This window comes from Procambarus clarkii, chromosome 12 (assembly GCF_040958095.1).
Source record: "Procambarus clarkii isolate CNS0578487 chromosome 12, FALCON_Pclarkii_2.0, whole genome shotgun sequence".
NCBI lineage: Eukaryota > Metazoa > Arthropoda > Malacostraca > Decapoda > Cambaridae > Procambarus > Procambarus clarkii.
The window spans coordinates 47,542,071-47,565,896 of NC_091161.1; the positions used below are offsets into that span (position 1 = coordinate 47,542,071).

A 23,826-nucleotide genomic window follows, 5' to 3' on the forward strand; every position below is an offset into this window, starting at 1 on the left:
ACCACCGCTTCGTCTTATTTTAGATGTCCCCCAAGTGCACCTTTATTGATTTGATTTTAATAACATTAATAATAGTAAAGTTAAACAAGTAATATATATACAGTCTGATTACAATCATTACATTTACATCAGATATAAATTTTTTCCTCATCAGCATTCTAAAATAAGTGAAAAAATGGGCATATTGTTGTTGTTGTCAGGTCGGCCATTATTAAATTGTCGAGTATGAGCGAGGCGTCGGCCGCGGCGTCACCTCGGGAGGGAATTACGTAATTACACTCGTCACGGCGTTCATGGTAGGTGATTACCTGGATTGTTTAAAGCCTTGTGGAGTAGTGGCAAGGATTTAAATACCAGCGGGTAATGGATAACGACGCTGTCACTACGAAACGCTCGTGCCCGATAAAATCACCTGAAATATTGTTTTGTTTTGCTGATTGTAATGCAGTGTTTGTGTTGGCGGGGAGGTGGGGGGGGGGGAGAGGAGGGGTCGTTGCTAAGGAATCTACGACTATGGTTGTGGAAATGGTCATTATATACCACGCTAGCGATACCAAGGACCCAGAGTGGCTATCGTGCCAAGCTACCAACATCAAGGGTCTAAAGCAGGTATCGTACCAAGCTAGCAATACTAGGTCCTAGTATTGCTACCTAGCTACTAAGCTAGCTAACTAGGTCCAGACTGGTTATCGTAGGAAACTAGCGATTCCCTGACGGATAGTGCTTATCCCTAATTTGGTTGAAGTTATTGAAATAAATATATTCATTTTTTTCGAGGGGATCTTAACACTCAAGTGGTTTGCAGTGGTAGTAGTTAAGAGCAGTCGGCCCATAGCGATTGGACCTGAGAGCAATTGTTGGGCATGGCAAGACGTTTGGGCACGTCTCCTTCCATCTGATACCTCTGTTCACCAGGCAGTAAATATAAGTTAATTGAATTTAGCGGGGGGGGGGGTGGAATCTGCATGCGGCCTTTCATTGAACTCAGTGCGGCCTTTGAAACCAATTTTAAATTCATGTGAACAATAATGAACAATAGCACTCTAATACAATTGATAACTTGCAATGCTTTAATAGTCAGACCTTAAAATGGAAAAACTATGGTAAGGAAATCTGTGATCCAGAAAATATAATAATTAATAATAGTTAATTTGATTGGGGACAGGCAGCCCATATTTATACATACGTTAGGTTTATACCGAGGCCCCCCCCCAAAAAAAAATAGAGTGAGGGGATGGGCCTCGGTAGGGGGTTGCACCCTAGGGAGGGCCACTACTGGCACTCCCAAGGGTGCAACATAACAAGCCAACTAACTCCTGAGTACCTATTTATACCGTGTATTTAAATGCATACGTAAGTTCTTCTGGATCTTAAATGTAAGCCACTGTAATGCAGTATTAACACATCTTTTATACCATATTACTATACGACACTAAACTCTGTACGACTCTACACACAGCGATCACACTAACGTGATGCATCAAATGAACAAATCCACAAGGGCTGTGACGAGGATTCGAACCTGCATCGGGAGCATCCCAGACACTGCCTTAATCGAATGAGCTACGACAGGGTTAAAGATATATTTAACTTCGATGCAGGTTCGAATCCTCGTCACGGCCCTTGTGGATTTGTTTATTTGTACTGCCCTAAACAAAGCGGACCCACGAAATCTTCACTCAGTAAAACATGGCATTCATACGACGAAAGGTTTGCCCGCCCCTGGCTTACCGGGGGGACGTCGATACACCCAACAGGCCTCCTGTCCCCGACAATGACAAATGGAACCAAATTCCAGGCAAATACAATGTTTACATGTTATATTGTGCAGTTGTTTGGCATTATTTTCGCAAAAAGTCCTTGTGTCTTATGTAGTTGCTGTACTTGCCTATCTTGAAAAACCTGTCCTCTTAAAAATAACGTCGCTTTTGGCCGTTTGCTCGTATGGCCGAAAGTGGACGTAATTTGAAAATGAAAAAAATATGAAAATAAATTTGGGATTTTTTTTTTTTTCAACAACAGTAAGTTAAGAGTCCTCTGATAGGTTAGGTGGGCAGGAAATTCTCATAAAGTTTCAAAAGTTATGAAAAACGTTAATTGAAAGTTTCCTCTCCTAACCTGTCTGCGTAAGCCGGACGACTCAAACAGAAAACGGGACAGTACGTCACTTTTGTGAGTCGTTTTCATTTCAAATTACGTCCAAATTTGGCCGTAGCGCGCATACGAGCCAAGAGTGACGTTATTTTTAAGAGGACGGGTTGATCTGTATGTGTGTGGGCTCGACCTCTCGTTTACTTAAGCAATAAAATCAGCTTCCTAATAAAGGTTGCCGTAGCAATTATTCCAATGATTTGTGTTATAGTTGCTTCACATTTCAAACATCTGAGGAGTCATACCCGAGTATTTAAACGACCGGTCGTTCCTGGCTAAAGGAACGACTAACAGGACGGTGAGCTGAGGCCGGGAAGATGAATGACTCTCTTGGGGGAGTCTTTCTTTTGGACCGTAATGAAAATGATCGAACTTTAAATGAGCGGTGGATTAAACTTGTCGTGTTTTGTTAGTCGCGTTAGCTCCAGAGAGCTCTAATGTCTTCAGTTTAATCTTGGGCATTGGAGGCGCTGTGTCAGGCCTGTGTTTGGGTCGGGGAAGATGGCGAGTGAAGGGGGGGGGGGGCACGAGTTTGGGGAACGGAAAGGGGACAAAGGAGAGAGGGGACACGGGAAGGAGACAAGGGAGAGGGGATACGGGGGAGGGAGACAGGAGAGAGGGGACATGGAAGGATGGACTAACAACTTTTTCCGTCCACTTTTGGTACTATTAATTTTGTAAAATCCCTAAGAAAGAAGACAAGAAGGAAAACCTAATTTTTCCATAGGCCTAGTATTGTAAATATATATACTAAATTAAGCCTAATATTGCGCATGTTTGAACTACAAATGCTTATTCAACCCTAGTTCAGGTTAGCTTTATAGTTATAGTTAAGAGAGTGTTACATTCTTTAATGAGTGCTCACCTGAGAACAAACACCATCCTATACATGCTTAAATGTCAAGGTCATCGAACTCTGGCTTTTAAATTACAAAGTAATGAGCGACTAGCTAAAACAAGCTGGAGCGAGGAAGAAAGCAAATGCCAGCAACTGTAGGAAAACTGAATAATGCATGGACACACAACCTGCATCAACGCCACCAGTGCAAATGTCCAGGTGAATGGGGGACTTGTCACCAGCAGTCTTGAGAAGTATGATACACGCCCACATCCCCACTATTAAAGAAATGTATAAAGTAAATAGACCTCCAGAAGTTAATAGATAATGCTTCATTCGCAAGCAAAACTCCAGGATTCCTTGTTAGTTCCCGACGAAATTATTTTTTCGACAGAAAAGACCCACTTGGAAGACCGGAGAAACCTTCAAGAGGGTGTAAAATCCAGGGGAATAAAATTTACACACGAGCATTTAACTGAACAACGGCTACTACATATGAACATCGACCCCGCCTCACTGGCAGCCATGGAGAAAGGGGGAGATAAGAAGATAAAGATTCAATCACAAAACTTACCAGGTGAAGATAGGTGACCGCGCTAACACCAGGGCACCAGTTCCTGTCAGGAGACAAATACCTCAAAATATTCTAGATAATTTCTAGGAGAACTTTCTGGCAACTGGACTCCGAACGACTATAGGTACAATCTTTATCGGAACTTGTTACCCACTGCCAAGCCAACCCTGCCAGACCGCCCGCCTGCCATTAACATAACTTACTCTACATGCCACACTTCCCAACTTTTTCCTTCACCTGCACACCTCTATTGTTTTTACTGAAAATACTTCACTGAAAATGAAAACAAATATTAGTATACTAAAGTGTTGTATCCTTTGCTATATCCTTTGTACGTTTGATAAACGTACAAAACGTAAATATGTTTTGTGTGTGTGGGGGGGAGTACAACATCCATATTTTATACATTCCATCCATATTACATCTTTCCTTCCATCCTAAATCCTTATGCTGACCCCTTCCAAGTACTATATAGTCGTAATGGCTTGGCGCTTTCCCCTGATCTCTCCCTCCCTCCCTGCATCGATATTAACTATAGTTTTCATCATTATTGGAGACGGCAGGACAGAGTTGAGCACCTCATCACTGTTGCATATAATCATCTGTAGTGAGCCAGCAATGATGAATTTGTGGGCCAGCAATGGTGAGCTTCGCGGGCTGAGCCTGTTGATGCTGCTGCTGCTTCTCAGTGAGTTTCACTTTTGATCATTAAGCCTGAATTGAGGTGTTGTTATGTGAGTTGTGACACCTTGGAGCAGTAGTTGTGGCAGCCTGCCGCCTGGGCCACCGTCCTGTTAGTCCTCACAGTTCATTATCGCTAATAAAGCCACAAGTTGATTGTTACTGATTTTAAAAGTAAAGACATATATGTATTGAACATTAGTAGACAGTTTGATAAAGATATCTTTGTCATTCAATTGAACAAACTTTCAGTGTCAATAATGTGTGTATAATTGTTTGGTGTTCCGTGACAAGATGTATATAAATTGTTTGTTGTCATCACTTTGTGTTCTGCGACGTTTATAGTCTCTTGTTACGACGTTTACAGTCTCTTTTTATGACGTTTATAGTCTCTTGTTACGACGTTTACAGTCTCTTTTTATGACGTTTATAGTCTCTTGTTACGACGTTTACAGTCTCTTTTTATGACGTTTATAGTCTCTTGTTACGACGTTTACAGTCTCTTTTTATGACGTTTATAGTCTCTTGTTACCATCATTAAGATCACCATCACCACCATCCTCACCATCATGGTGCTATCTGTTCTAGACCTTCCTGTGTCTACATACCTCCACACACACACACACACACACACATATATATATATATATATATATATATATATATATATATATATATATATATATATATATATATATATATATATATATATATATATATCCAGGAAATTCCTTATCTACTTAAGGAAATTCCTGTTTTACTTCTTCCTCCCTGGTCTGACACTGTCACATTTTACATCACGTGTTAATTTTCGTGATTTACACACATGTATCTCCGAGTTAAGTTATTGGTATATTCCTTATGTCTCCTCTTGCACTGGATCACCGGGGCAAGAGGATGCTGTCAATAGATTTTCCCGTCAATCTCATATGGACCTGCCATCTTCTCCAATACCAAATGTCTCAATAAAGTTTTCCTGTGTTGTCAAGTTTCTCGCCAGGAAACCTAACTTTATAAATAGAATTTGAATTTCTTTTATTTCCGTGTTCCAATCGGCGAGAACTACAAGTTGAGAGGGAGATTGGTGTGAGTGATTGGTCCGGTGGAGTGTTGAAGATTAGGTAGACAAATTTCGGCTGCCCTAATAACCTTTGGGTTATTAGGGCAGCCGAATAATTTATAATAAGTTTATAAATGACAAAAAGGACAGGCAGTGAGGTAAGGGAGACGAAGGTAAGAGTCATGAGGGATTATGTAATACGATATCTGTCCCTATTACCTGATATCCTGGGGGGAAGATTGCATTTCCTATAACACTTGTCAAGTCTGGGGCCCGTTATCGCGATCACGTGTGTTGGTTCTTCTGTCACTTTCTCCTGTAACTCTGCCACTTTATTTGTAATTCCATCTGCATTTGTGTTCATGATTTTTATGCTTCTCTTAACAAGTGTACTGGTTTGGTATTTTGAGAGGTGTTCGTTTATGTGGCTGCGTTTCCGTGTGGGGAGGATAGTGGCGGCTCTTGTGGGGTGGGTGGGGGTGGATAGTGTGGGGGTGGAGGGTGTGGGGGTGGTGGTAGTGGCTGAGAGTACAAAGAGAGCTAGTGTGGGCGGAGTTTGCCTGACGACCGTCGTAGTTTTAATCACTATGTTAGTCGTGTGTGTGTGAGTGTGTGTGTGTGTGTGTGTGTGTGTGTGTGTGTGTGTGTGTGTGTACTCACCTAATTGTGCTTGCGGGGGTTGAGCTCTGGCTCTTTGGTCCCGCCTCTCAACCGTCAATCAACTGGTGTACAGATTCCTGAGCCTATTGGGCTCTATCATATCTACATTTGAAACTGTGTTTGGAGTCAGCCTCCACCACATCACTTCCTAATGCATTCCATTTACTAACTACTCTGACACTGAAAAAGTTCTTTCTAACGTCTCTGTGGCTCATTTGGGTACTCAGCTTCCACCTGTGTCCCCTTGTTCGCGTCCCACCAGTGTTGAATAGTTCATCCTTGTTTACCCGGTCGATTCCCCTGAGGATTTTGTAGGTTGTGATCATGTCCCCCCTTACTCTTCTGTCTTCCAGTGTCGTGAGGTGCATTTCCCGCAGCCTTTCCTCATAACTCATGCCTCTTAGTTCTGGGACTAGTCTAGTAGCATACCTTTGGACTTTTTCCAGCTTCGTCTTGTGCTTGACAAGGTACGGGCTCCATGCTGGGGCCGCATACTCCAGGATTGGTCTTACATATGTGGTGTACAAGATTCTGAATGATTCCTTACACAGGTTCCTGAACGCCGTTCTGATGTTAGCCAGCCTCGCATATGCCGCAGACGTTATTCTCTTTATGTGGGCTTCAGGAGACAGGTTTGGTGTGATATCAACTCCTAGATCTTTCTCTCTGTCTGTTTCATTAAGTACTTCATCTCCTATTCTGTATCCTGTGCCTGGCCTCCTGTTTCCACTGCCTAGTTTCATTACTTTGCATTTACTCGGGTTGAACTTCAACAGCCATTTGTTGGACCATTCACTCAGTCTATCCAGGTCATCTTGTAGCCTCCTACTATCATCCTCTGTTTCAATCCTCCTCATAATTTTTGCATCGTCGGCAAACATTGAGAGGAACGAATCTATACCCTCTGGGAGATCATTTACATATACCAGAAACAGTATAGGTCCAAGGACTGACCCCTGCGGGACTCCACTTGTGACGTCTCGCCAATCTGAGACCTCACCCCTCACACAGACTCGTTGTCTCCTGTTGCTTAGGTATTCCTCTATCCACCGGAGTACCTTCCCTCTCACTCCAGCCTGCATCTCCAACTTTCGCACTAGCCTCTTGTGAGGCACTGTATCAAAGGCTTTCTGACAATCCAAAATATGCAGTCTGCCCACCCTTCTCTTTCTTGCCTTATTTTTGTTGCCTGGTCGTAGAATTCAAGTAACCCTGTGAGGCAGGACCTGCCATCCCTGAACCCATGTTGATGCTGTGTTACAAAGTTCCTTCGCTCCAGATGCTCCACTAGTTTTTTTCGCACAATCTTCTCCATCAGCTTGCATGGTATGCAGGTTAGGGACACTGGCCTGTAGTTCAGTGCCTCCTGTCTATCCCCTTTCTTGTATATCGGGACTACGTTAGCTGCTTTCCAAATATCTGGTAGTTCCCCTGTTGCCAGTGATTTGTTATACACTATGGAGAGTGGTAGGCTCAGTTCTCTTGCTCCTTCCTTTAGAACCCAAGGGGAGATTCCATCTGGGCCTATAGCCTTCGTCACGTCCAACTCTAGTAAACACTTCCTTACTTCCCCACTGGTAATCTCAAACTCTTCCAGTGGTTCCTGGTTAGCTATTCCCTCACTTACCTCTGGAATTTCTCCTTGTTCTAAGGTGAAGACCTCCTGGAATTTCTATTCAATTCCTCACACACTTCCTTGTCATTTGTAGTGAATCCTTCCGCCCCTATCCTTAATCTCATAACCTGTTCCTTTACTGTTGTTTTTCTCCTAATGTGGCTATGCAACAATTTAGGCTGAGTCTTTGCCTTGCTTGCGATGTCATTTTCGTATTGTCTTTCTGCCTCTCTTCTCATCCTGACATATTCATTCCTGGCATTCTGGTATCTTTCTCTGCTCTCCAGTGTCCTGTTATTCCTATAGTTTCTCCATGCCCTTTTACTTTGCTGCTTAGCTAGCCTACATCTTTGATTAAACCATGGGTTTCTCATCTTCATTTCTCTGTTTTCCTTTTGGACTGGGACAAACTTGTTTGCTGCGTCCTGTGTGTGTGTGTGTGTGTGTGTGTGTGTGTGTGTGTGTGTGTGTGTGTGTGTGTGTGTGTGTGTGTGTGTGTGTGTGTGTGTGTGTGTGTGTGTGTTCGTGCGTGCATGTAGATCTATGCACGCTCGCTTATGGCTGTGTAGTACGCTATTCGTGTCTACAGCATCGAATTTCAGCTCTGGGCCCCCGCCTTAATAAAATGTAATGACTTTCCCAACATAACTCGTATTATATTTTGAAAATCGATATGAAAGTAGCTCCTACTTCCTCCAGTTCTAGTTAATTCCATTTCCTCACTTTTATTACAGTAAAGGTTTCCTTACTCACATATCTGTGGTTTGTATCCATCTCTTCTTGTTCACTGAAAACATTGGTTTATATTGACCAAAGAAAAGACGGGGTTTATAAAAGACCTTGCAAGAATTGTGACGTGGTTTACATATAGAGTAGGTAAGGGGGTTTAAAACCAAAATAACAGAAGACAAAATACCCATCAGAAATGGGCAAGAAACCCCATTTAGTACATTAGCTGATTTCATCAAATGTGAATTCTCAAAATTGTAGTTTTAAAAGAAAAATTGAAGCCTTTAAAAATTAATAATATATCGAACTCCATTATCTGCCAAGGTCTGTGGATACCTGATCTTGTCGATAATTACACATTTCGTGGGCTGTTAGCCGGGGATGACGATGGGTCGTTAGCCTGACCTTTCACGGCACGGAACACTTCGCCAGTCTATGGGTTTTCTGGCAATGATCAGAGCGCCATTGTAATTTTGTCCCCAGGCATGGGTGAAGCGACGTGAGGTGTAATTCACACAGCTTGTCCTCGTAACTCATGCCTCTTAGTTCTGGGACTAGTCTAGTGGCATACCTATGTACTTTCTCTAGCTTCGTCTTGTGCTTGACAAGGTACGGGCTCCATGCTGGGGCCGCATACTCCAGGATTGGTCTTGCATATGTGGTATACAAGATTCTGAATGATTCGTTACACAAGTTTCTCAAGGCAGTTCTGATGTTAGCCAGCCTTGTATACGCCGCTGATGATATTCTTTTAATGTGGGCTTCAGGAGACAGGTTTGGCGTGATATCAACTTCTAGATCTTTCTCTTTGTCCGTTTCATGAAGAACTTCATCTCTCATTCAGTAGCCTGTGTCTGGCCTCCTGTTCTCTCCGCCTAGTATCATTACCTTACATTCACTTCGGTTGAACTTTAGTAGCCATTTGTTGGACTATTTCTTCAGTTTGTCTAGGTCATCTTGTAACCTTTTGCTATATTCCTCGGTTTTAATCCTCCTCATAATTTTTGTGTGTGAGTATGAGTGAGTGTGTGAGTGTTAGAGAGTGTTTTAGTATAGAAGTATATGAGTGAGTGAATGAGTGTGCAGTGTGAAACTGTGAGTATGAAAGTGAGTGACATGATAATTTTAATAGAGAGTTTACTCATATGAGAACAAAAGGTTCCAAGTAGCACGGGCTATGGTGAGCCCGTAGTGGACTTACCTGGCCCAGGAGCGGGGCAAGTAACACGGGCTATGGTGAGCCCGTAGTGGACTTACCTGGCCCAGGAGCGGGGCTGTAACTGCCGCATAACAGCGGGGCTGTGCCGTGCAATACTTGAGATTTAATTTATAGGGATAAACTTGTATGAGTGAGCTGGAGGTCACGCGAGCACCAGACTCCTGTACCATCTGGGGGTCAGACGCTGACCTTGATAAGAAAGATCCTGGCCTCAAGGAGCAGGAAAGACTGATTCTGGATCAAAGTCTTTATCTTATTGCTGCTTCCTGACACCTGACGGCTGCCTCTTGGTCTGTCACAGTGCATCAGAGTGTGGAGGAAGTGACTGGTGCAGCCTTCAGTACTGAATTGTCGTGAACTGGGAAGGAAGCCAAGATTTGTTTGTGTTTATTACAGAAATGAGCTGTCAAGACGTTTCCACACATGCTCATAATCTGTGAGAGGAAAACACTTCATTCTGGGGTAATTTCGTCCCAGATATTTTATTTACTTATTTATGAAATAGAAGAAGGTACACGCAGAAATCACAATAGGTTCGAACCCTCATCACGGCTCCTGTGGACATGTTCATAGAAGCAGGTACAATGGGTTGGGAAAATACACACACTCGTCAAAGCGGTACATTGTAACAAAGCCACTAACATAGAAGCTGCCACCATCAACACCGAACAACCTTCCCCCTCGTAAACAGGATCACATTGTGAGCTCATTACCACCGATACCGATTGGGATCCCAAAAATGTAAGACATCTCTCGCGAGAGACATTTACAGCGGGTAAGGCTCTCGTAGACTTCATTCCTTAACTTAGAAAAATCTTGCTACACTGCTTTACAATGTGTGAGTGTGTCAACGTAAAGCTGTACTCTATCTGACCTTGGATTTCAAGGCTGAAAAGTATGAAGAACTTGCAATACAAAAAAACTCTGTAGAATTGCCTTCAAAAAACAACTAGTAGTTTCAACTCGAAGTCATCAGCTCGAAGTCATCAGCTCGAAGTCATCAGCTCGAAGTCATCAGCTCGAAGTCATCAACTCGAAGTCATCAACTCGAAGTCATCAACTCGAAAATAGTCATCAGTGTTGCCAATGTATTGCGTGCTTGCAACTTTGTGTTGAGGTAACTTTAGTATAGTGTGATGTTGACCAGGGGGGGGGGAGTTGAAGTTCCAACGCATTCATTATCTTGCAATTCATGTGCATCATTTGTCACCCACGAAAATCAGTATTTCAGCAAGGCATTTATTCAAGCGCTTCTTTACAGCTGGCTAACTTTACAGCTGGGCTAACTTTACAGCTGGCTAACTTTACAGCTGGCTAACTTTACAGCTGGGCTAACTTTACAGCTGGCTAACTTTACAGCTGGCTAACTTTACAGCTGGGCTAACTTTACAGCTGGCTAACTTTACAGCTGGGCTAACTTTACAGCTGGGCTAACTTTACAGCTGGCTAACTTTACAGCTGGCTAACTTTACAGCTGGCTAACTTTACAGCTGGCTAACTTTACAGCTGGCTAACTTTACAGCTGGGCTAACTTTACAGCTGGCTAACTTTACAGCTGGCTAACTTTACAGCTGTCTAACTTTACAGCTGGTTAACTTTACAGCTGGGCTAACTTTACAGCTGGGCTAACTTTACAGCTGGCTAACTTTACAGCTGTCTAACTTTACAGCTGGCTAACTTTACAGCTGGGCTAACTTTACAGCTGGGCTAACTTTACAGCTGGCTAACTTTACAGCTGGCTAACTTTACAGCTGGCTAACTTTACAGCTGGGCTAACTTTACAGCTGGCTAACTTTACAGCTGGCTAACTTTACAGCTGTCTAACTTTACAGCTGGTTAACTTTACAGCTGGGCTAACTTTACAGCTGGCTAACTTTACAGCTGGGCTAACTTTACAGCTGGGTTAACTTTACAGCTGGCTAACTTTACAGCTGGCTAACTTTACAGCTGGCTAACTTTACAGCTGGGCTAACTTTACAGCTGTCTAACTTTACAGCTGGCTAACTTTACAGCTGGTTAACTTTACAGCTGGGCTAACTTTACAGCTGGCTAACTTTACAGCTGGCTAACTTTACAGCTGATTAACCTTTCAGCTGTCTAACTTTACAGATCCCTAACTTTACAGTCGCCTAACTTTACAGATCCCTAACTTAACTATCGAACATAAGTGTAATACTATGACATCCATGATATTATTCATTAACACTGTTTACTGTACAAGATTTCTGAGTGAATAATGCAATAGGAATTGTGAAGTTGACAGCTGGTTGTCTGGCCTTCAGTGGCCACTCCAGCTTTTTATCCATCTGTATTATCCATCCACCATCCACTATCCACCATCCACTATCCATCTTTTGTCATCATTTGCGGTGCTCCGTCTGTAGCCCGTTACAGCGCTTTGTCCAATGAGCGCCTAATTTGTGCTGTGCTTTGATTAAGGTTACAAAGATATCACCGCTTGGGCTTTGCAAGATATCACTGCTTGTGCTTTGCAAAGATATCACTGCTTGTGCTTTACAAAGATATCGCTGCTTGTGCTTTACAAAGATATCACTGCTTGTGCTTTACAAAGATATCACTGCTTGTGCTTTACAAAGATATCGCTGCTTGTGCTTTACAAAGATATCGCTGCTTGTGCTTTACAAAGATATCGCTGCTTGTGCTTTACAAAGATATCACTGCTTGTGCTTTACAAAGATATCACTGCTTGTGCTTTACAAAGATATCACTGCTTGGGCTTTACAAAGATATCACTGCTTGTGCTTTACAAAGATATCACTGCTTGTGCTTTACAAAGATATCACTGTTTGTGCTTTACCAAGATATCACTGCTTGTGCTTTACAAAGATATCACTGTTTGTGCTTTACTAAGATATCACTGTTTGTGCTTTACAAAGATATCACTGCTTGTGCTTTACAAAGATATCACTGCTTGTGTGCTCCTTTTATTGGCATTCATTCCACCAACTTTCCTGTTATCTGCGAGCATTCATCAACAGCATATATAAATATTGCAAACTGTGATGTATCATTTTCATTAACTATACATGTTAATATTGCAAACTGTATCAGAATCATTAATCTTATCCTTTTGGCCATACAGTATTTAACAGCATTAAATATATATATATATATATTATATATATATATTTATATATATATATTTATATATATATATATATTCACAACTAGGTGTGTGTACTCACCTATTTGTGCCTGCAGGATCGAGCATTGACTCTTGGATCCTTGTGTGTGTTTACTAGTTGTGTTTTGCGGGGGTTGAGCTTTGCTCTTTCAGCCCGCCTCTCAACTGTCAATCAACTGTTTACTAACTACTTTTTTTTTTTTTTTTTTTTTTTTTCCCCACACCACACACACACACCCCAGGAAGCAGCCCGTGACAGCTGACTAACTCCCAGGTACCTATTTACTGCTAGGTAACAGGGGCATTCAGGGTGAAAGAAACTTTGCCCATTTGTTTCTGCCTCGTGCGGGAATCGAACCCGCGCCACAGAATTACGAGTCCTGCGCGCTATCCACCAGGCTACGAGGCCCCCATGTATTATGTTGTATGTATTTGTTGTATGTATGTAAATACGAGGATGTATTTGTTTGCTATATATAATAAGTTAGGTTAGGATGGTTTGAACGGGTTTACGAATAACAGAAAATATAAGCAATGAGCGAAAATACGAGCTATTGTAGCTGAATATCAACTTTGATGAAGCACAGAGTACAGTTAAGGTATTAAGCCAGATTAAGAGTTCACACTTATGTGTGAACCTCCTGGGATCCGCATTTAGCCCGTTGACGCCTCACGCCACATTAGGGATGATGACGTCAGAAAAGCAGGTAACTGCAGAAGGCCTTTGCTTTTACTGAATGAGTATTTTTGATCTGTTATATGCTACAGCAAGGTGTGGGAGGTATGTTTTGAGAGAATGTGAGATGCGCACATATATATATATATATATATATATATATATATATATATATATATATATATATATATATATATATATATATATATATATATATTTATGAATTACGAGTCCTGCGCGCTATCCACCAGGCTACGAGGCGCCTGCCTCGTAGAGGCCTGTGTGTGTGTGTGTGTGTGTGTGTGTGTGTGTGTATTGCATTGCTATTATGGACATTTTGGAAGGAATCATACGAGTTTTTCAATGATTATCTATTTATATATCTTGATATGTTGATGTTTGTTACAAGGAATCACGTGTGTGTGTCTGGCCGAGCGTGGCTCCTGGCCGTCTGTGTTCCTCTCTGTTTATATATTTGGCCACACATTTGCCAGCTGTGTGTTGACGAACCCCCATATGTTTTGTGTCGGTAATATTGCCTCGCTTAGCTCATGCTCATCCTCCTCATTGTCTTCACTATCGTTATCATAATGAGCCTTATGATCATCATACCTACCAGTCATCCGCGTTATAATGATCATTATTACTGACGCTCGGGGTGAGATGTGGCAACACTGGTCCATGGGGTCACTATAATAAACCTTGACTGTATTATTCTCCCGCACGCCAACCTCACAGTTTCATGACAATTCTCATCTTTCACCCGCCCAAATAAACCTTATTTAGATAAGCGGAAATCACGAAATCTATCATGAATTATCATGCAATTTGGCAGGAAGGAAAAGAAACGAAAAGCTAATTTCAATACATGGAATTGTTTTTATTTCAGGAGCTAATTTTTGGTGATGAGAGCGAGGGTGAGTAGTGAATAAGGAAGGTGGAAAGTGTGTTGATAGTGTGAGCTTGGGAGCACGCTATGTGCTCGCAACTCCAGGCACAAGTCATGTCTCATTTTGAAATTATGTCTCATGGTTTTGTCTGTGGCAAGTGGAAGAGATGATGAGAGCTTTATGTCTCACCGTCACGTGGAGTTGGGACAGTACAATAACAAGTGTGGTGTTTGTATGTGTCCTCACCGCGTGTGTTCTCTTTGGCTGGATGAAGGTTGTGTGTAGTGTAGCTGAGGTCCGCTGGGTGTGTTGCTGTGGGGCTTACCACGCCGCACAGTGTGTCGTGGTGGTGTTTGCTTAGTTGTGCTTGCGGGGGTTGAGCTCTGGCTCTTTGGTCCCGTCTCTCAATTGTCAATCAACTGGTGTACAGATTCCTGAGCCTATTGGGCTCTATCGTATCTACATTTGAAACTGTGTATGGAGTCAGCCTCCACCACATCACTGCCTAATGCATTCCACTTGTTAACTACTCTGACACTGAAAAAAGTCTTTCTAATGTCTCTGTGGCTCATTTGCGTACTAAGTTTCCACCTGTGTCTCCTTGTTCATGCCCTGCCCGTGCTAAAGAGTTTGTCTTTGTCCACTCTATCAATTCCCCTGAGAATTTTGTAGGTGGTTATAATGTTTCCCCTTACTCTTCTGTTTTCCAGGGATGTGAGGTTTAGCTCCTTTAGCCTTTCCTCGTAGCTCAATCCTCTCAGTTCTGGGACGAGTCTGGTGGCATACCGCTGAATGTTCTCTAACTTTGTCTTGTGTTTAACTAGGTATGGACTCCAGGCTTGAGCTGCATATTCCAGGATTGGCCTAACATAGGTGGTATACAGGGTTATCTTGAGGTTATCTTGAGATGATTTCGGGGCTTTAGTGTCCCCGCGGCCCGGTCCTCGACCAGGCCTCCACCCCCAGGAAGCAGCCCGTGACAGCTGACTAACTCCCAGGTACCTATTTACTGCTAGGTAACAGGGGCATTCAGGGTGAAAGAAACTTTGCCCATTTGTTTCTGCCTCGTGCGGGAATCGAACCCGCGCCACAGAATTACGAGTCCTGCGCGCTATCCACCAGGCTACGAGGCCCCTTGCCTGGGTCCTGAATGATTCCTTACAAGTTTCTAAAGGCAGTTCTTATGTTGGCCAATTTAGCATATGCCGCTAATGATATCCTTTTGATGTGGGCCTCTGGGGACAGGTTCGGTGTGATATCAACCCCCAAATCTTTCTCTCTATTTGACTCTTGCAGGATTTCACCTCCCAGATGGTACCTTGTGTTCGGCCTCCTGCTCCCTTCCCTTAATTTCATTACTTTACACTTTTCTGAGTTGAACTTTAGTAGCCATTTTCTAGACCATTCCTCCAGTTTGTCAAGGTTGTCCTGTAGTCTCTGTCTTCATCTGTCTTGATTCTTCTCATAATTTTTGCATCATCAGCAAACATGATGAGAGGAGACAGAGGACCACACGACACAGTGTGTGGTGGTGGTGGGAGACAGAGGACCCCACGCCACACAGTGTGGTGGTGGTGGTGGGAGACAGAGGACCCCACGCCACACAGTGTGGTGGTGGTGGTGGGAGACAGAGGACCCCACGCCACACAGTGTGGTGGTGGTGGTGGGAGACAGAGGACCCCACGCCACACAGTGTGGTGGTGGTGGTGGGAGACAGAGGACCCCACGCCACACAGTGTGGTGGTGGTGGTGGGAGACAGAGGAGACAAGGTGCACTCTTGCCAGTCAGAGGCAACAAAGACTGGGAGTGTGTAAGGTTACGACATCCCTGACCGCCCGCGCCACCTCAAACGCCCCACTTGTGCAACCTCTTGTCTGTAGAGTGTGAGCCAGGTCGCCCAGTGACTTCGGTGTCTTGTGTGTATTCACCTAGTTCACCTAGTTGTGCTTGCGGGGGTTGAGCTCTGCTCTTTCGGCTCCCCTCTCAACTGGTAGTCAATCAACGATAATTTTTTCACACACACCCGGGATTACGAGTCTTGAGTGCTGTCCACTCAGCCACCAGGTGCCCCTGTTGTGTGTAGGACTCAGAGTGGTTAGATGTTATGGTGGCGCGTGCGCACGCACACGCACAGCAGAGACATCAGAGTGGAGAGAGTCACAATAACGTGGCTGAAGAATGTTGACCATACCAAACACTAGAAGGATCGACTTCTTCACAATCGACTTGAGAATGGTTTAGGACGGGCCGATACGTCGTCGTCCCTTCACCTTCTAGTGTGTGGTCTGGTCAACAGAGTGAAGAGACGTTATGGGTACCACAAGGGGTTGCTTCTAGGGCCCATCCTGTTTCTAATATATATCAATGACCTGACAGGAAATTGACCCCTTCATATAAATCTTTGCAGATGATGCAAAAGTAATGAGAATTCGGGCCAGAGAGAGATTGTGAGGCATTGCTGATGGAATTGAACACTCTAAAAATGGTTTGGAAAATGCTTGTTGGAGTTTAATCCAGGCAAATGCAAACTTATGAGGATTGGAGCAGTAGTGCGAAGACCATGCAGTATATGTGGGAACCGACCTGTGAGATTTATATTTATTTAATTTATATGAATTTATATTTACGTTAATTTATATACTTCGATAGCAATTTGTATAATGATAAGTGGACTGTATTTCTGCAATAATCTCAATCTCACAAATCGATCCTCTACACATTAGGGGGGGTTTATTAGTTTATATATATGCAGCCAATCAAACTACAGTATTAACTACATACATTGAAAAGGTTCCTTATCTTATAGTACAGCAGGTTAGTCCACCAGGTATAACTAGGGTGTAGACACCAAATTATCCTCTTTGAGGTAGCTTCCATATCACCCAGTAACTGGTGCACAAAATCTTGCTTCCTCGTCTTGACCTGTCAAAAGTGCGCTAGCTGTGAAGCCAGAATCCTATATATGACAAGCTATATCAGAGAAAACTGTACATGGAACATTGAAGACCTGGCTTAATTACCTTTAGTTTGAGGCTTCCACGTGCTCTAACCGGACCACCCTATATCCTGACATTAATGGCCATAAATGAATGATAAACGGGTTTCGGATAGACACTTAACTTGAATTTGTAGACAGCGTGTTGAAAATGGTACACCTTTGGTTTCCATAACACTACGTCCAAGTAAAATTAACAGGAGCCGAATTTGCTCCCGTGTGAGCCTCTGGTCTCGTATAAACAATGGCTGCCCTCTCCCTCACCACTGACGCCTGGCTTACATTGTCCAGATTTCAGAAAGTGATAGAAGGGTCACATTTACTCTACTTTAATATTGATAATTAAGTTAATTTATATAAGATGTTTTTATGATGGTAAAGTCCAAAGACTAATGTATTTAATAATAATTCCCACCATAATAGGTGGTGAATTATAATAGTATGTGGTGATGATATCCCGTTTTCTTTAGACGGTAATTCCACTACAAGTTACGTTTTCTATGGGTAACTTGTTTATACAACACAGCTCTTATCTGTCTGTATGATATTATTATTAAATGGTGTCGGATTTTCCGACATAATTCCCCAGGGGGCTGCTCACGGGTCGAAGTCCTAATTAGAACAGACGAACACCGATACTCCTCCTTCGAATTATTAGATTAATTTGATGTTAGTAGTTAGTAATCACACATTTGTGTGTCTGTTCGTACAGGACGGATGTCCCGTACTAGAGTTGTAGGGGTTAGAAGTCTAATGCGATTTCATTTCCCTGTCAACTCTTGAAAGGCTAATATTCAAGCCTAATTACATATTATTTAACCCAAAAGACTGGATGTGATCAAGTACTACAGTCAAGTATGATTCAGGGACTGCAGTGAGATCAGTGACATTAGATATAACTTGAAGTTTCTTCAGGTAACTGGTCACTGATATATAAACACTGAGGCCCATGGAATACATCTTGATTAAATAATAAATGTATCAAATCAGTCATCAGATTTATTGGGGTTTAATTTAGTTAATTGATTCAGAGGATTGAATAGCTCATCATTAAAGTAAAGTATGGTTCTGAGACTGCAGTGGGTTCAGTGACATTGGTCGCAGTGACTTGTAGCTGTTTTAGGCTACTGTTCACTGATTTGCCACTGAGGCCTCATGAACTCATCTTCAGCTTCAAATGATGATACTAACATCAACCTCTGTTGGTATAGTCAGCTGTAATCTCCTTAGTATAATGCTACTGGAGTAATATAATCAGCTGACAAATTTAGATTTCTAATGGTATTGTTTATCTGCAGGCATAGGTCTCCTCAGGCTTGATACTGGGCCTGAGAGTAATTTACCTCCTGCAGAGTTTAACATGGTTATACCCTGATATTTAGTAGGGCTACCGATGAATCGATGACAATAGTCTGTCCCTACAAGGAGACCGAAGTCGGTGAGGTGATCAGACTTAATATTATCTGCCAATTTTATTCCTCTATTTCTCAGGAATTTGGCTGTTGCTCTCAGACCTTGAACTTGTAGGTCTACTGGTATTTTGTCCACCACAATGGCTTGTACTCGACAGACGTACCTGCCTAAGCGTACTGATGGTTGTACCACCTGGTAGACTTGAGGTCCTGCAGCTGTTACAAACCCTGAGATATTGAATGACATCTGGGCTACAGGCCTTAATTGTAGTTCATCTGCCAACTTTTTAGTGATATATGTTCTCTGGGATCCTTGGTCAAACATCCCACGGGTATGGACCTTGGCCCACTTATTCAGGATGGTAATTTGGGCAGTAGGCAAAGTCGTATTACCTTTAGACTTTGCCGATTGGACACTCTTCGTTTGTTGCACCTTGCAGTACTGTACTGAGGTGGGAATGCTATCTTCCACCTTGGGGTTTGGAGACGTTGTTTTGGTGTCTCTGCACAATGCTGCATGGTGTTGACCTTTGTTACACCTATTACAGGTGTGTAATTGGGTATCACAGTCCTTGATGTTATGTTTCCTGAGGCACCTCGTGCAATGTTGCAAATCTTTGAGTCGCTCAACACGGGCGTCACTATCAGGAAAATTAGGGCAGTGGTACATTGAATGTTTCTCATTGCAGAACAAACATGTTCCATAGCTTCCAGTACCCTTTGGTGTCACGTTCTTGGGTGACACAGTAACTATAGGCTTGGAGGGTCCCACTGCATATACGCCCACACTGCCACTGTTCCACTTTGGTGTTGAATTATATTGTCTAGATTGATTTGGAGTACCTCTGGTACTCTGTGGTTTACTATTATTGGTTTCTGAGGGTTTACTTGGTGGTTTTAATTTGTCATGTGTTCGTAATTGATGAACTACTGACTTTAAACCTTCAGATATTTCATTCATAGATAAGATGCTTTTATTGTAATGAGCACTCATTTGTCTCAATATGTCCCTAGGTATTTTCTCCTGGACAATTATTTTCAAGACCCACTCAGCCCCGTTTGTATCTGCTGTCAGGCTGAGGGCATTGATTAATGATTCTACCTCCAGCTTGAAGACTTGGAGTGAATCAGCTGAAGCCTCCGGTGGGGGTAAATGCAACAGCTCATGAACTAAATGTGATGTTCTTACTTCTGGATCAGCATAATTATCCTTGAGGAGTTTTACTGCCAGATCATAGCCGTCATTAGTTAATCTCAGATGGGATACTACTGTTTTAGCCTCACCTGATAATTGGCCTTGCAAATAAGAGAATTTACTACTCTTTGGTAAAGATTGTTTTGAGTCTACAAGGTCAACGAATTTGTTCCAAAATTCGTCCCAATCTTCCTCATCTTTTCCTGAGAAAGTGGGTAAATTAATTGGAGGGAGTCGAGCTTCTGCTTGACTCGTATTAGATGCAACTGTTGCTGTTGTTGCTGTTGCCTTGTTCTGGGCAATTAATTTGACATAAGGCTGTAACGTGGCCTGAGTGTGATCTTCATAATTCGCAAGATCAACCATAATGTCGTCTATTTCTGTTTCTGATAAATTGGTGTTGGCAAGTTCAGCCACATATGTTGCTATTTGACATTTGATTTGCTCAAATTTACCTGCAGCTGCTTGATAATAGCTTTCCAGGTCAGCATAATCAACTGTTGATTGTTGTGACAAATCTTCACATTTCTTGATCTGTCTTGTTAAGTGGCCTTTAAGACCTGCAAGGGTTCTTTTCATTCTCCCTGCATTATCCATACTGGCTCGTTGGTGAAGCCTTGTGGGACTTGTACTTGTGCTGCTCATAATACTGAACAAGCTCTAATGGTAGCCTAGGGTAAAATGCACTCACTAGGCAATAATCCTACCTCTACTAGAGGTTAGCACTTAAAATTAATACACATTATATATATACAATCATACACACTAATGATTTGAGTGATAAACCAGTGTCACTGGAAGTACCTTTAGGTTAGCTCCTCTATATCACCCTAGGATGGTAGAGACACTAATTAATCACTCAAAGGTGTAATGATCATAAGTAAATTATTATATATACACAACTCAACTCGAGTTGATAAAAATTACACCCAAAATAGGGTCTGGACCATTCATTAATGGTGTTAGGTTGTTCAATATAGTACAACTGACTATGGTAATAATGGGACTAGGATGAACGATAATAGTTCAACTAGTCATATCCTACCCTGTTGTGGGTTGGCAATTAGTAAATATTATACTGTGATCACTAGTGCAATATATATTAAATAATTCTCTATTTGGAGAAATAATATACACAATTATTGATAATAGCCTCTTAATTGCCTCTATGAAACTTCTAATATTATCTAGAAGTATTAAATATTATTAGTGACCTCGCGAAATAAAGTCCACAAAATTCGTAGATAATCTCTCGCGAAATTTAACACCACGAAATCCGTGAACAATCTCACGAAGACCCCAGCCACTAATTTGGCTGGCTTCTATATTAGCGCTGTCATTTCACAGAATAACACGCCACCAAATGTCTGTGGGTGTGTATGAAACCGCTGATGAGGCAGATCTGAACTGAGGGAGGCTCCTGAGCTCCCTCGAGGCTTCGCTTCCGTCTTTGACTGGCTGGCCTTTGTTTAAATAACACTGCACTAGTATATTTAATGAATCCACTGGTTAACTGGTTCATCCGGTACTAAGATGACCAAATGTGGGTTCAAAGGACCAAATATTCCGGTTCCGAAAGTCCAAATAATGTGGGAACCGACCTGTGAGATTTATATTTATTTAATTTATATGAATTTATATTTACGTTAATTTATATACTTCGATAGCAATTTGTATAATGATAAGTGGACTGTATTTCTGCAATAATCTCAATCTCACAAATCGATCCTCTACACATTAGGGGGGGTTTATTAGTTTATATATATGCAGCCAATCAAACTACAGTATTAACTACATACATTGAAAAGGTTCCTTATCTTATAGTACAGCAGGTTAGTCCACCAGGTATAACTAGGGTGTAGACACCAAATTATCCTCTTTGAGGTAGCTTCCATATCACCCAGTAACTGGTGCACAAAATCTTGCTTCCTCGTCTTGACCTGTCAAAAGTGCGCTAGCTGTGAAGCCAGAATCCTATATATGACAAGCTATATCAGAGAAAACTGTACATGGAACATTGAAGACCTGGCTTAATTACCTTTAGTTTGAGGCTTCCACGTGCTCTAACCGGACCACCCTATATCCTGACATTAATGGCCATAAATGAATGATAAACGGGTTTCGGATAGACACTTAACTTGAATTTGTAGACAGCGTGTTGAAAATGGTACACCTTTGGTTTCCATAACACTACGTCCAAGTAAAATTAACAGGAGCCGAATTTGCTCCCGTGTGAGCCTCTGGTCTCGTATAAACAATGGCTGCCCTCTCCCTCACCACTGACGCCTGGCTTACATTGTCCAGATTTCAGAAAGTGATAGAAGGGTCACATTTACTCTACTTTAATATTGATAATTAAGTTAATTTATATAAGATGTTTTTATGATGGTAAAGTCCAAAGACTAATGTATTTAATAATAATTCCCACCATAATAGGTGGTGAATTATAATAGTATGTGGTGATGATATCCCGTTTTCTTTAGACGGTAATTCCACTACAAGTTACGTTTTCTATGGGTAACTTGTTTATACAACACAGCTCTTATCTGTCTGTATGATATTATTATTAAATGGTGTCGGATTTTCCGACAGTATATCAGTGTAGGATGAAGGGAAGACAGATTCGTCAATCAGAAAAGGAGAAAGACATGGGAAGGGAACTATCAGGGAAAAGCGCCAAGCATTACGACTATATAGCACTGGGAAGGGGTCAGGATAAGGATTTGGAGTGGGAAGGGAGGAAAGGAATGGTGCCCAACCACTTGGACGGTCGGGGATTTAACGTCGACCTGCATGAAGCGAGACCGTCGCTCTACCGTCCAGCCCTGGACGGCAGAAAGAAAGACCTGGGAGTGGACATAACCCCAAACCTGATGCCAGAAGCCCACAATATCAGGATAACAACAGCCACATATGACTTACCAGCCAACATCTATGTATCCTTCAGAAACTTGGACAAAAGAGGCTTTCTGGGCCCTATATACAGCGAAGATTCGACCCCACACTTTAATGTGTATCACCACCATGGAATCCTTACATAAAAAAATGTAAGGAAATACTAGAAAAGGTTCAAAGATATGCAATGAGACTCGTTCCAGAGCTGAAGGGATTGAACTGTGAGGAAAGACCGAGATAACTGGACGTTACCACACTGGAGGTAAGGAGAGATAAGGGATATAACAACACATAAGATTCTAAGGAAAATTGATAAGGCAGACAAAGCAGCATTGTTCAGAGCTTGGAACAGCAGAATGAGGGGTCATAGATGGTAGTTGGAGACGCAAATGAGTCACAGAGACGTCAGGAAGAACTCTCAGTGTTATAGCTGGCAATAAATGGAACAGGTTAGACGTCAAAGTTGTTGAAGCTAATTAGAATCAAAATGTTAATTGTAAATGTGATAACAGCGTGACAAATGAGTTATTGCAATTATCTAAGAACGTTTGGAAGACTGGGGCTAGGACCCTAGCTTGACCTTGCAATCACACACACACACACACACACACACACACACACACACACACACACACACACACACACACACACACACGTGCCTCACGAAGGGTTACTGCAACAGTAATGTTGCATACGAAACGAAGAAGCTCTGGAAAGAAAGGTATACATAAGAGACTAATGGGGCAGAACATTACCTCGCGGCTGATGCTATAGAAAGGAGCTGAAGCCAGGAAAAGCGAGCCTCACCTTCCCTCTTTCTCTGGTCGAGGCACCGAGAGGTCTTCCAACCACCAGTCACACCCGCTCTTTGTGGGAAAAGTCTTTGATTCACAGAGTAATTTATCATATTTTTTATTTTTTATCTGGGAGAAAATTATCTTTGTGTCTCTCTCTGTTTCTCTCTATCTCTGTCTCTCTCTGTTTTTCTCTGTCTCTGTCTATCTGTCTCTCTGTCTCTCTCTCTCTCTCTCTCTCTCTCTCTCTCTCTCTCTCTCTCTCTCTCGCGAATATTTTCCTACTTTAAAACGGG

At 42.3% G+C, this 23,826-nt stretch overlaps 1 protein-coding gene across 1 annotated transcript in view; it reads left to right on the forward strand.

Moving 5' to 3' along the window:
• The first annotated feature begins 227 nt into the window (after positions 1–227).
• LOC138363926 (uncharacterized) overlaps positions 228–23,826 on the forward strand; it is a 178,509-nt gene continuing 154,910 nt past the window's right edge. The window contains exon 1 of the mRNA XM_069323384.1: positions 228–296. The gene's annotated coding sequence lies outside the window, so the exon portion shown is untranslated. The remainder of the gene's footprint in view (positions 297–23,826) is intronic.